Source organism: Rhinatrema bivittatum, chromosome 7 (assembly GCF_901001135.1).
Source record: "Rhinatrema bivittatum chromosome 7, aRhiBiv1.1, whole genome shotgun sequence".
NCBI classification, from domain to species: domain Eukaryota; kingdom Metazoa; phylum Chordata; class Amphibia; order Gymnophiona; family Rhinatrematidae; genus Rhinatrema; species Rhinatrema bivittatum.
The window spans coordinates 241,293,672-241,308,018 of record NC_042621.1 but is presented as its reverse complement, the minus strand read 5'-3'; the positions used below and the strand labels follow the sequence as shown (position 1 = coordinate 241,308,018).

Sequence of the window (14,347 nt, the reverse complement as noted above, 5' to 3'; positions counted from 1 at the left end):
CGCGAGTATGCACACGTGTGCTCCTTTTAAAGTTAACTTTATGTGTACTTCTTCAACTTACTATTGATATCAAGCAAAGGATAATTCAATAACCCTACTCTAATACATTCAATGAAGTATCATCAAGCTTGAACTTTTCAAATATTTTTTTTTATTCACTGAGAAAATTATACTGTACCTGAGGAATGATTTCTTTTATAATTTCATTCCAAAATTAATTTAAAAACTGACTGCTGCATTAATGAAAAGAAGTGCTTAAACTGATGTTTCTTCAAATGCTCTCTACTGTTTTTCTCTTTCTGCAGGATTTTTTTCTTTGTGTTCTTTTGACTCTTTAATTCACTGACCAGCTATAAGTATAGGCTGAGATATGACAGGATGTGATTACTGACAATAATCCAATTGCCTCTCATAGTTCCATTCATTCACCTCACTAGAGATGATACAATTCCCTGTCTCAGCTCAAAATTATCAGTAATCTGTTCTCACCTGCCTTTTACCTGGCATGACACCAGTTATTAAACTTCAATTAATAAAACTCTGTTTGCACACATACACTCACTCAGTGTGTTAAACAGAGTAAAATGATGTTCCTTCAATGAACTACTTTTTCAGACTGCTTTAGACCACTCAGGAATGGTTTTGTTTCAAAGGCTGGTAGTCTCCCAACAGATTCTTCTTAACTTTCTCAACTGTAGCTACTGGTAAAAAGTATTACAGTATCCTGCCTGCATGACATTACTGGCCTGGGGACTATTTCAGAGACTAAGACTGCGTACATATGTGCTGGTTTCAGATATATTAACCCTTTGCTGTATCTGAGCACAGCATTCAGGTAATTCTTTCATGTCCTTTAATTTTTTTAAAGCTTATTGTGGGGCTCACTCCCTTCTTAGGGGTAGATTGTAAAAAGGTGCGTGCCGAGCCACGCTGCCTTCCCCCGTTCCCTTCCAGACCGCTCCGAAATCGGAGCGGCCTGTGAGGAAACTTCCCTTCCCCCTAGCCTGACCTTCCCACCCCTTCCCCTAAGCTTACCCCCCCTAGCCCTACTCTAACCCCCCCCCCATCCTTTGTCTTACCTTTTGCGTCTGCCTCCGGACAGGCGCAAGTTGTGCGCGCCGGCAGCCTGCTGGCACGCAATCCTCTGACACAGCGGCAATGGCCGCTCTATTGGAGGCCTCTGGCCCCACCCCTTCCCCACCCCCAGACCGCTCCTTTTGTAAAGCCCCAAGCCTTACATGTGTCCCGGGGCTTTACGCGCACCGCCGGGCCTTTTTAAAATAGGCCCGGCACACGTAAGGCAGATTTACGCGCATAACCTTTTGAAAATCCGGCCCTTAGTATTTTTCCTCAGGCAGATCACAAATTTGTTTACCCAAGTCATGCTCAGGTTTCCATGACAATGGCTGTTCGAACAGTTGAGCATAGCTTGGGAAAACCTGGACAGGATCAGTTTCCGGCCCTGACCTGGAGACTTAAACATCAAAAAGTTTTCCTAGCTCTTCTTTTGACCCCAAAAAATGGTTCTTTGGGCACTGATGACATGATTTGTGCTGGCAGACAATCTCCTGCCAGTTAATTTGCCTTCATTGTTCAGAATAATGCAGCAGTTTCAATTGCTACTGAAGCCAATTTTCACTTCAATTTTGGACTCAATAAGAATCAGTCCAGAGGTTCCTCACTTCTTGGCTGATGTTTCCTGTACTTGTTTTAATTTTATTTTATTTGCTTTACTGCTTCTGTTGTTTTGGCAGTTCTGTTATTGTCCTTCCTACTTTTTATTTTTAAACCTTTCTGAGGTTTTTATATAGAATCGCTTAATCCTAGGATCATGCCCTCTGACATTTATTTGATTAGTTTTTACATGTTTTGGATTTTTTTTTTTTTTTAATATTGTTGGCACTGCCACCGTCCTGGAAGTAACATCTTACTGGCTTAACCGCCGGACCGGACCTTACCCTTGTTTTTGACACCAGGAACGTCCCCAAAGCTTCTGGTACCATGGCTGCACATTTTCCATTGACAGTGCAGCAGCTCGAATGTCCCAATGCTGCTGCTGTAGTTGGGAAGGCAGCGGCAGCCAAACGACCGCACCGCTTGCCTCTCCCCTTCCACTAGAAGTCAGGCCCTGCTGGGAGTTGCAGGAGCTAGTGAAAGCACTCCTGGGGGCCTGGCTGCAGCTGAGCGCTTGAACTTCCTCCCTTTTTTTTTTTTTTTTTTTTGAGCCATGGGAGGCAATGAAGCAGACTCCCTCGGCCACTCCTGGCCCCAGCCAGAGCCTCTATCTCAGCAGGCACTTCCCTGGGAGGGAAAACAAAAACAGGTGGCTGTGCCCTTCCCTTTCTAGGCTACCACTCAGTCTGCCCTGCCACTAGCCAGCTCAGGACAGGCTTCTATGCGTGAGCAGAGGATGCCCTCTCCAAGCAGGTAAATCTTGTTTTTTCCTTTCTGTTACACATATTCATTGGGGCTATCCTGAAAACCAGGCCTGATTGTGGTTCTTGGGGAATGGAGTTTAAAACCCTTCCAATAATATATGAAGACCAGACTTGTTCTCCTCTTCTCCTCTCCCTCAGGATGTAGGAACTAAGTAATCTCTCTACTTTTTAGATTAGTGTGCTTCCTTTTGGGACTGATTAGCTCTGTTTATATAGGATTTCATTTTCTTTGCTTTGTGACTTGACCTTCTTATAATTGAGGACTGGACAAGCAAAGCACATAGATTGATTTTGATTCTATCTCTTGTTGCTTTTTGTAATTATTTCTCTACTAATAGTTTTCGTCTCAAAAATTCATCTTGATGTATGCTTTGAAAGCTGAATTTGTAAAATAAAATATTTGTTGAAACAATTACTGGAGTGTTTGGCAATTTCATAAAAGTCTAAAAGTTCACACATGGTGCCTCAATATTCTGAACAATTCAATGCAAAGAGCAATGTAAAGTAATACCATTGTGACTACTGAGTGATACCTTCATTGTGAATTTCCAGGCATTTGTGGATTTATTAAGATAATTTAATAGTTTTTAACACCTGTCAGTGACTTTTACACTTTCGAGAAAAAAAAATTATGAGGCTCAGTGTTTATATTTTATTCATGCCTAATGCAACCTAACCTAATAAATAAAACATGTCTCAGCTGTCTTAACTTTGCAAATCAATGACAGAGGAAATGATGTTTTTACCAATGCAAATCAACAGGAGAGATATTGAGATCTTTTCTAGTTCAGATCAATGTTATAGAGAATCATTAACTTCCCTAAATCAAGTCAATGGGGAGAACTATCATTATTTTTCCCAGTGCAAGACAGAGGTAGAAAATAATACTGTATCCTACTTAATAAGCATTTTTTCCCCATAGATACAAAATGAGAACAAACCTTTAGTAAGCAGTCCACAAATTTAGACTGCTATGAGTTTGCTTGCTCTGCATGCACACTGGGGCAGATATTAAAAAAAAAAAATCTGAGCATCTGAATATAGGATCCTTACAGGTAGATGCAGAAAGGTTCGTTCAGCTGGAAGCATCTTTCTGCCTGTATTCCAACATACATTTTTTATGTACAAGACTTACTGCTGATGTAGCAAGAAATGTGCACTCCTAAATGGAAGTACTGCTTAGTGCCCTCACATAGAAGTTCCATACTAACATAGCAATGATGGCAGAAAAAGACCAAATGGTTCATCCAGTCTGCCCAGCAAGTTTCCTATGGTAGTAACTGCCACTCCGTGCTACATCCGTACAACATCCCCCCAGCCTCTGGTGCTCATTTAATTTATTAAAACTTCATACCCCACCTGTAAAGCATGTTACTCAGGTGGCAATTCAATAAAAATGCATCCATAAAATCCAAAATAAAATTACAAAATTAAGATAATCGAAAGTAAACTCACAATCAGTCAGATCAACAAACAAATATATACACAAAACCAAGTTGGTTCTAACATAAATAAAAACTATAAATTCACAATCTGCAAAGACAAAACAGAAAATAAATGAAACCATTGCCTTTAGTCTTAATGATTACCAAAAGCCTGAGTAAAAAAACATGTTTTCAGTGCTTTCCTGATTTTTAAATAATCTATTAAAGTATGAATATCTGGAGAAAGAGAATTTTAAAGAAATGGTGCTTGGTAACTAAAAGAAGTTTCCCTAGTGGAATCTAATTGGATAACTGACAAAGGTGGAATATGGGGAATATGGGGAATATGGTGCTTAGGAAAATATTGAAGAGTGCACATAGGGGAATAAGAAATTAACAGCTTAAATAAATACATTGGAAGACCAGATGACAGAGCTTGTAATGCTAAGCATAATATTTTAAACTTGATCTACTACATATACAAGAGGCAAGCAATATAATTGTATTGTAATGCCATTGTGCCTGTTCCAAAGGATTTATTGTTGTTTCTAATGCAGCTTGGTGCCTTACAGAAATCATTAATTGTTATAAGATGAAACCTGAATGCAGCAAAATACATTAAATAAATTTGCTAATTTGTAATATTTTGTTTTGTTTGAAATTGTATTCCTCTATTAATACTGATTTTATTATATTTTATGTAGTGTTTTAACTTTGACTTTAATCTCATGCTTTAATTTTATTATGTATGTGCCTTTGTAACCCATCCCAAACTTTGGAGGGTGTGGGATATAAATACTTTCCAAATAAATAAAGGCATGTGATCATATTTCTGAAGTCCATATATTAATCTTCCTGTGGTGTTTTCAATTTAGCTGAGTATTATGAACTCCAATCAAAAGGGAGTTACAATAGTCCAGTGCAGAAATCATGAAGGCATGCACCCAAAGTTTCATATCCTTTAAATCTAAAAGGGGGTAAAGCCTACAGATACATCTTAAATAAAAGTCAGTAATGTAAAAATTTAAATGGAAGAAAATATAGCAAATATCTTAAAATGAGGAAACTACTTTTTTTTACATATGATAGTGACAGAAGGAAGTGCAAGAATGGCATTGTGAGACTCAGAGGCGAAGGGGAGTAATATGTGGAGACTGATGAGGGAAACGCAAAATTGCTTAAAAAATATATCTATTCGATGTTTACTGTGGAAGGATCTGGAGCAGGACCACATAAAATGAACATAAAAGGACAGATTTTAAAACCTGCACGAGGGCACAGATTTGTTCACTCAACCCAGCACGAATAAATCTATGCCCGATTTTATAGAATTTGCACGCAGGTACTGACCGTCGGTACCTTTGACAAAGTGAGGGCAAAGGCGATCGGCGCCATTTTGAGTACTGGCATCAGATGGCCGGCGTGCAGGAGGTCGCTCTTGGACCCATGCTGGACTTTTGGCAAGTCTTGTGGGGGTAAGGAGGCCCCCCAAGCTGGCCAAAAGTCCCTGGGGATCCAACGGGGGTCTCGGAGCGACCTCCTGCACGCCGGCCATCCAATGCCAGTACTCAAAATGGCGCCAATAGCCTTTGCCCATACTAACTTCTCCGTCATCTCCATTACTGTGTGATTAATGTCATTCGCTATACAGTTATACTATATTGGAATCTATTCTGCTACCCTGTAAATATTACATTGGAATTGATTTTGCTACACTGTAAATAGTTTACTGCTCAGTTATCTCCCCCCTTTTTTCTTTTCCAGATCCAAGTTATTTACCTCCCTGTTTTATTGTAACTATTTCACACTCTTAACCATGCTCTTGTTATTGTGGTTTGAGTTCTCTCTACCTTACACACATTGTTAAATGTAAACTAGTTTGATATGATTCCTGTCATGAAAGCCGGTATAGCAAAATAAATAAATAAATAAACTATGTCACAGGGGCTACCGGTGCCATTGGTCAGCCCCTGTCACATGGTAGGAGCACAAGATGGCGCCGATGACCATGTGACAGGGGCTGACCAATGGCACCGGTAGCCCCTGTGACAAAGGCTATCGGTGCCATGATGAAACCGGCACCGAGGGTGTGAGTGCAGGGAATGGCTCCCGGACTCTCCGCTGGACCACCAGGGAGTTTTGGTATGTCTTGGGGGGGTCAGGAGGGTTGAGGGTTGTAGTTAATTTTAATTTTAGCTGGGACATGAATAGAAATCGCCGTATTAACGCATCGGGGAGCCATACGGCCGAATGCAACGTATCTGCTCCCCGACGAATCCGAATCACAAATGCAACATATGGCGTCCCTCTGCACATCCCTATTGACTTGCAGATACAAGTCCTTTTCAAATCTGAAGTAGTTGTGTGGGAAGAGAAAAAGGCAAAGTTTATTGGCCAGATCAGCAGTGGGAGCATGTGGGATGATATTCCTGATGATTTATAATCTGTCTTTGTTGGGGATGTTGATGTAAAGTGAGTCAGCATTCATGATTTCCATAATGGTGTCATTTCCTTGGGAGAAAAATATAGTATTGATGATTATATTAAGACACTTAAGAGACATCTGTCAATAAGTAGTCCAGTATGAAAGTTACTACTTACCTCCTTTAATATCTTTAGAAAATTAAGAATACCTATTTAGAAGTGATTGGTGCATTGAATGACTGATTTGTTCATTTCCATTGTTGGGTATTGTTTTCCTATTATTGTCATATTTGATAGACACACACACACATACACATTTACAGTATATGTGTGGTGTGCTGTGTGCACTAGTGCTGACTGAAACCACACACACACACACACACACACAAATGTTAAACACTATCAGACTGACAGCTTGGTAGGACTCCTCTCTTCAGTCTCTGAATGTTCACCGCTCACATCACTGGTGTAGAGACAGACAGAGACTAAATAATCACTAGCACTGCCACTACTGTTTCCCACCCTAGCCTTCCCCAAGTGAAGAGAAAAATCAAAATCAGCAGCAGTGCTTTGCCTCTCTTCCTGGCACAATGAGTGAAACCTCTGCAGCACTGAAAAGATTAGAAGCAGCTTTTTACCAGTACAAAATCCAAAAATTAATCTTTAAACTCTGTGAAAGCCTCTACTAGCATTTCCTTTAGCATAAAAACACAGTACAATATTAATATTCTAGTAATTAGCAGTCCACATAGCTATGACACGGAGCACGAAGCTTAGAAATGAATTTAATTTCTGCATCTACAATTTTGACAAGGGACCATAAGCAAATCATTTAAACTCTCATGAGTGAATTTTAAAAGGGGTTCCACATGTAAAAATAGCATATATGTGCATAAGTAGCATGTACATGTATGTATGCTTTTTATAAGCATCTAGAATACCAGGGAAAGAAAAGGGTGGTCTTGGGGCATTCTGGGGTGCTGTTCAGAACTATGTGGGGTAGTTGGTATTTTGTAAGAGATAATAAGCTGTACATTACTAAACTTGCTCATACACTTTTACATCTGCTAATTGGCTCACACAAATGAAGTTAGATATGTTTGTTGTCTGAAGCTTTTAAGTGGGAGGTACAGGATTCAGGGAGAAATGCTAGAGGATCTAGGTGAAATAGATGGGTGAACTGCTGGAGATATGGGCAAATTGGTGATTCCTTCCAATTACATGGGCATACTTTATAAACTACTTGCCTCCATGTTTATTCTGGGTATTCATGCAGTCACAACTATTTTACATATGAGAAGAAAAATTATGCATTTTCTTGCACTGGAAATATATGCTTGCAATTTTGGTGCAGAAATACATGGTAGTTTATAAAGTGTGCAGTTCTTGCTTCACAGTTTATAAAATACTAGCATTAATCTTCACACTTCCATATAAACGTGCAAATGCTGTAATACAGATAGATTTGAAAGCTGGCCTTTCAGAGTCCAATTTTAAAAACTTTTTTGATAGATACATTATTAGGGAAACTACTACATACTTCAGTTTTTCAGCCATATTTTTCCTGAAGAAACTAGAATTAGTGGCTAAGTCCCTAACAGGCCCAAAAACATTTTTGTAGCACGCTTGTTAAAATTCTGATTAACATTAATTCATGAAGCTAATGATATGAAAAGTATGCATCTGCCTAAAGTCCTGTTTTCAAGGAAGCATGGATGTGTGCTCTGCATCTTTAAATCTTTTGTGATCAATAGTCAAATGTTTTTCATGGGTAAGCATGTGTTTACCTGTGTAAAACATGTGAGTAGAAGTATATGCGCTTCTTCACTTTGGGGGTAATTTTCAAAAGGAATTGCATGCATAAGTGTATCTACTATTGTAGCAATTTTCAAAAGCCATTTACTTGAATAAAGTGCACTTATGTGAGCAAATCCTATGGACAATTCATGGCATATATTGTAGCAATTTTCAAAAGCCCACTTACACGAGTAAAGTGCATTTACTCGAGTAAAATCCAGTTTTAAGTGAGTAAATGCTTTTTAAAATCAGGCCCAGTGTGCATAGTTTTATCTATAAAAAAATAAAATAGAGCTGAGTTAGATTATCTTTCTCAACGTAGACATTGAAACTTCATTTTGAAATCAATGTATGGACATTTTGTAAATGTGCTTTGCTCCTGCTTTATAAAAACATGAGAAGTTGCCATACTTCGTCAGATCAAGGAGCATCAAGCCCAGCATTCTGACTCCAACAGTGGCCAATCCAAGATACAAGTATCTGGAAAGTACACAAACATTAAATGGGTCCCATGCTACCAATGCCGGTAATAAGTAGTGGCTATTCTCAAAAAGATAGATTTTAAAACGAGCGAGCGCATGTCCATGTGTGCGCGGTTCCCGGCATGCGCACATGGACACGATCATTTTATAACATGCACGCGTCGGCACGCACATGTTATAAAATGCAATATCCTTGTGCACATGTATGCCAGATTTGAACATCCGTGCGTGCATGTGCGGGCGGCTGGCGAATCTCGGGCACGCAGGAGGGGAGAAATTTCAAAAGTACGCACAATGACACAATCAGGCCTTTTCTCAGTTCCCTCCCATCCACTCCAATGAAAGAGCGTACTAGGAGGGAACTTTCTTTCTTTCTTTTTTTTTAAAATTATTTATTTTTTATTGAATTTTCAAATTATTATATAGAGACACTGTTACTTACAAAAAAGAAAAAATAGTGTAAGAAAGACACTTTTACTTCAATCCTAAGTCAGTAACAAAGTCTGATCAAACTTATAAGTAATCTAGGAGGCAAGATAATTTTTAAGCAGAGTACTTCTAAGTAACTAGCTACAACAAAAAAGAAAAAGCATAGCACATGCTCCGTTTACATTTTTTTTCCAACATTCTCCTGAGAATACATTAGGAATGGGAATCTAAATATTGTCTCAACTGCTGAATTTCATTAAATATATATCTATTACCTTGATACACAATTATGCAATGGCACGGAAACCTTAGGTAATGTTTTGCTTCTCTAGAAATAACTTTGTTTCTCATCTGTAGAAACAATTTCCTTTTCTGCTGCATTGCTCTTGTGATGTTAGGAAAAATTCTTATATGTTTCCCATAAAATAGATTTTTCTGCTTGCGAAAATATACTTGTAATATTCTATCTCTGTCTGAAAGCCATGAAAAAGTCACCAAGAGCGTAGCTCTTTTCTCTATCATTGTCTCAAATAACTTGTCAGATATAATTGAAAAGTCATCTTCTGATTTCTCCTCTTGTTTTTCATCTTCTCTTTTCGATGGTAAATACAATATCTTTGAGATTTGGGGTAACGAAGTTTCCGTGAAACCCAATATATTTAGGAAATTACTTTTCAACAGTTCTTTATGGGGAATCCATTTTGTTCTAGGAAAATTGAGGAACCTTAAATTAGGCCTCCTCAGCTCATTTTCTAAATATTCCACTTTCTTCCCCATAGCAAAGTCCGATTTTATCAATTCTGCTTGAACTTCTTTAACTTTTTTTACTTCGATCCCAATTTCTGTTATATTCAATTCCATTTGAGAAATCCTTTCTTGACTCTGAACATTCATTAGATTTTCCTTAACAGTTTTGGTCAAGTCAGCAATGGCTTTATTTAAGGTCACAATAGCTTTCCATACTATTTCTAAGGTTACCTCCTCAGGCATTTCAAGATGTCGGCAGGACTACTTCCAGTTTAGGTTCCACCTTTCCTTTCTCAGGAGCGCGTCTCTCCCCAATCAAACACTGGGCCTCCTCATACCGATCGTCGGAGCCCTGTAGCTCTGGGCTCTCCGAAGGATCCAGCTCTCTGGCTGCACTTCTCATGATGATCGGTTTCCTCGGAGTTAGCTGCTCCTTCATCGTTATTATTTGTTGTTCACCCCTCCGTTCTCCAAAGGGCCCTGATGGGGGAATCGGCTTTGTTGGTTGTCTGGGGCTGAGGGATGTTTCAGCAGGCCCGGAGTCTCACGGCTGCTCCCCGCCAGAATCTCCAGCGGCCCCTCCCACCGGTAACGGCAGCATGGATCTTCCAAAGGTGTCTTCAATCCTGAGTTGCCTTGCCGGTTCAGTTGGAGTCGAGGTAATTTCTCGGATTTTTGCCTTCTGCTTCATATGCAGCATTTTAGCAGAGGCAATAAACAAAGGTAAAGTTCTAAGTTGATAGGCTTCCCAGGAGCTTCACAGCCTATGTCCTGCTATGCGGCAGCCATCTTGCCCCAGGAGGGAACTTTCTAATCCTAACCCTATCCTTCCTCCCTCCCTCTTCCTCTCTCCTCCCTGACCCCTAAACCTACTGTAGCTTTTCCCATTTTTTTTTATTTTAATGCTTACTGCTCCTCCCAAGAAGAAGTATTTTCCACGTGCTGGCTGGCTGCCAGCATGCTCGTCTCCAGGACAGGTCCTAATAGCTGCCATCCTGGCTGGCTCCTGGCCCATCCTTTTTTGTTGGCCTGGCACTTTTGCGCATAACAGGGGTTTCTCATGTGGCTGGGTCCTTTCAAATTGTGTGCAGCATGCAAAGTCCAGCCGCGTGCATAACCCTCATTTTTTACATGCGCGGGCCTTAAAAATTGGGTCTTAAGTCAACAACTAATAGCAGTTTATGGACTTCTCCTCCAGGATCTTGCTCAAACCTTTTTCAAACCCAGCAAAGCTAACTGCCTTAGCCACATCCTCCTGCAATAAATTCCAGAACTTAATTGTGCGCTGAGTGAAAAAGCATTTTCCTCAATTTGTTTTAAATGTTCTACTTCCTAACTTCATGGAGTGCCCCTTAGTCCTTTTAGAACATAACAAAAGAAAATAAGAACATGCCATACTGGGTCATAACAATGGTACATCAAGTACAGCATCCTGTTTCCAACAGTGACCTTTCCAGGCTACAAGTACCTGGCAATACCCAAAAACTAAGTATATCCCATGCTACTGATGCTAGTAATAGCAGTGGCTATTTTCTTAGTCAACTTGATTAATAGCAGGCAATGGACTTCTCCTCCAAGAACTTATCCAAGCCTTTTTTAAATCCAGCTACATTAGCTGCATTAACCACATCCCCTGGCAACAAATTCTAGAGTTTAATTGTGCGTTGAGTGAAAAAAAAGTTCTCTGATTAGTTTTAAATGTGCTACATGCTAACTTCATGGAGTGCCCCCTAGTCCTTCTTTATTTGATAGAGTAAATAACCAATTCACATTTACCCGTTCTAGACATTTCATGATTTTAAACACCTCTTTCATATTCCCCCTCAGCCGTCTCTTCTCCAAGCTAAATAGCCCTAACCCCTGTACATAACCCTTTCCATTATATTGTTGTTCATACCCTCCATTATATTGTTGTTCATACCCCTCTCCCAACTTATGTTTCCCCCATTTGAATTCCTCTTCCTATTTATCTAGTTTTTGCTTTACCACTGTGTTTATTTGTTCTTTGTTCCCTGTAAAGGCAATGCCTATATATACCCTGGTTTTAAGTTATCTGTAAACCGACACGATGTGCAAACGGTTGTCGGTATATAAAACTGTTTAAATAAATAAATAAAATAAATAACCTCTTTAGTCTTTCCTCATAGGGGAGCTGTTCCAACCCCTTTATCATTTTAGTCACCCTTCTCTGTACCTTCTCCATTGCAATTATATTTTTTTTGAGATGCGGAGACCAGAATTGTACACAATATTCAAGGTGCGGCCTCACCATGGAGCTATACAGAGGCATTATGACATTTTCCGTTTTAGTCACCATTCCCTTCCTAATAATTCCTAACATTCTGTTTGCTTTTTTGACTTCTGTAGCACACTGAGCCAACGATTTCAGTGTATTATCCACTATAACATCTAGATCTCTTTCCTGGGTGGTAGCTCCTAATATGGAATCTAACATCAGGTAACTACAGCATGGATTTTTTTTTTCTATATGCATTACCTTGCACTTGTCCACATTAAATTTCATCTGCCTTTTAGATGCCCAATCTTCCAGTCTCGCAAGGTCCTCCTGCAATTTATCACAATCTGCTTGTGATTTAACTACTCTGAATAATTTTGTATCATCTGCAAATCTGATTACCTCATTCATCGTATTCCTTTCCAGATCATTTATAAATATATTGAAAAGCATGGGTCCCAGTACAGATCCCTGAGGCACTCTACTGCCCATCCCCATCCACTGAGAAAATTGTTCATTTAATCCTACTCTCTGTTTCCTATAATCCATGAAAGAACATCGCCATCTATCCCATGACTTTTTACTTTTCCTAGAAGCCTCTTATGAGGAACTTTGTGAAATGCCTTCTGAAAATCCAAATACAGTACATCTACTGGTTCACCTTTATCCACATGAGAGAGTAAATAACCGCTTCACATTATGCAGGCCAGTAGGAAGCTTAAAGAACTGAGCTAAAAAAGTTGTGGTTTGTATATCTTCCAGGAATTTTCCCTGTACCTACAATAAAGAAGGCAGGGATTTATGGAAATCAAGAGGGAGCTCTGACTGAAGGTGTCCAATTAGCTATGAGGCACAAATGCATGATTACACTTGAAAATGTCCACCAAAATGAACAAAGAATGTGATAAAATAATTTATATAGATTTATTCCAGAGCTTCACAACCAAGAAATTTAAAGGCAGTCAGTAACAAGCAGTTAATAAGTCCCCTGAAACAGTTCTTTGTTTTGCCTGAAGACTGTGTGGGAGACGAAGCAGACAGCTGAAACTGCAGAACAAAACAGAATATGTACAAAAGTTATTTCAGCTAATGAGGACACCTGCATCTGATATGACTGGGGAACAGATAGTTGAAGCATTCCAAACAAAAGGGCTGGTTTCTATATCAGCATCTTTTGCAGTTGAAAGCTCAGCTCTTAGGGCCAGATTCATTAAGGGTTTTCTCCTATTTTCTGTCTATGGGAAAAACTATTAGTGAATCAGGTTCCTATTGGCCTCCATAATCTTGTATTTGTTCCCGTAGCTATGAAGATATATAATTGCTGCCTTGAGACAACTGTTTTCTGTTGATGCATGGTCAGTACCCTACGGGCCTGATCAAATTTTATTCTTCCACACTTACCGTACATGCTATGTTAAGAGCTTTTGGAAGTTTGCTAGCAAAATATTAACTGCATTAGAGCTTTTGGCTTTCTCTGGGAACATTGCAGTATGGAGAATATTGCTGTGGATCCTGTTCTCTAAATTGTCCTATTTGTTTAGTATTCTTTTGTGAGAATTGTCTACTATGTCTAGTATCTCTAGCATCTGCCTCATGACTGTCAATGAGTCTTTGAGTTCTTCCACTCTCTTTAGCACGTTATCAAGATGTATATTAGTCTCACCAACAGTGGACACTAATTGAGCCACCTATTCCACAACTGTTTCTAATTTAGCATCTGGTCTGAAGTGAACTTTTTCTGCAATTTCATTCTTTACTGCTTTGACTGCTTCCACCGTTTCACCGGGGAGAGGTGAGTCAGCTATATCTTCCTTTTATGAGAGCTGCTCATCTAAGGTCATGATCTTCTCTGCCATAATTTTCCTTCTTGATCATTTGGGACTCACTGCTTGTTTTCCCCCACAACATGGGATAGACCTTTTTGACATTTTAGATATTCTTTGGTCTTAGATTGACCACAATAAAGGGCCCCATGCTCAAATATAATGAGATGGAGGTGGAAGCAACCCACATCAGCAACCACATACTATGGAGGCATCACATGAACCCCTCCCTCCCCCCCAACCTCAAGTTTTTGTGAATGCTGTTAGTCACAGAAGGAATGGAAGTTAATGGAACTGTTGACGTCAAGGAAAGATCTGGAAGACTAAGAAAAATCTCTGACTCAAAAACTGGTCAGATCTGCAAAATAGAACCCACAGATCACTGAAAATAATGGTTGAAAAGTTTAGCTGATGTTGAATTAGTTGTTCACAGGTCCACAACACAGCATTGGTTATAAAACACTGCTCTGCCGGGAGAGTTGTCAGAAAGAAACTTTTTCTGTGATTCCATCATAGAAGTTATCATCTAAATGTGACCAAGCTTTGC

General features: G+C 39.5%; 1 long non-coding RNA gene across 1 annotated transcript in view; it reads left to right on the top strand.

Annotated features, from left to right (window-relative positions):
- The first annotated feature begins 2,248 nt into the window (after positions 1 to 2,248).
- Positions 2,249 to 14,347, top strand: part of LOC115095812 — a 389,662-nt gene continuing 377,563 nt past the window's right edge. The window contains exon 1 of the long non-coding RNA XR_003857883.1: positions 2,249 to 2,427. This is a non-coding gene — a long non-coding RNA (uncharacterized LOC115095812). The remainder of the gene's footprint in view (positions 2,428 to 14,347) is intronic.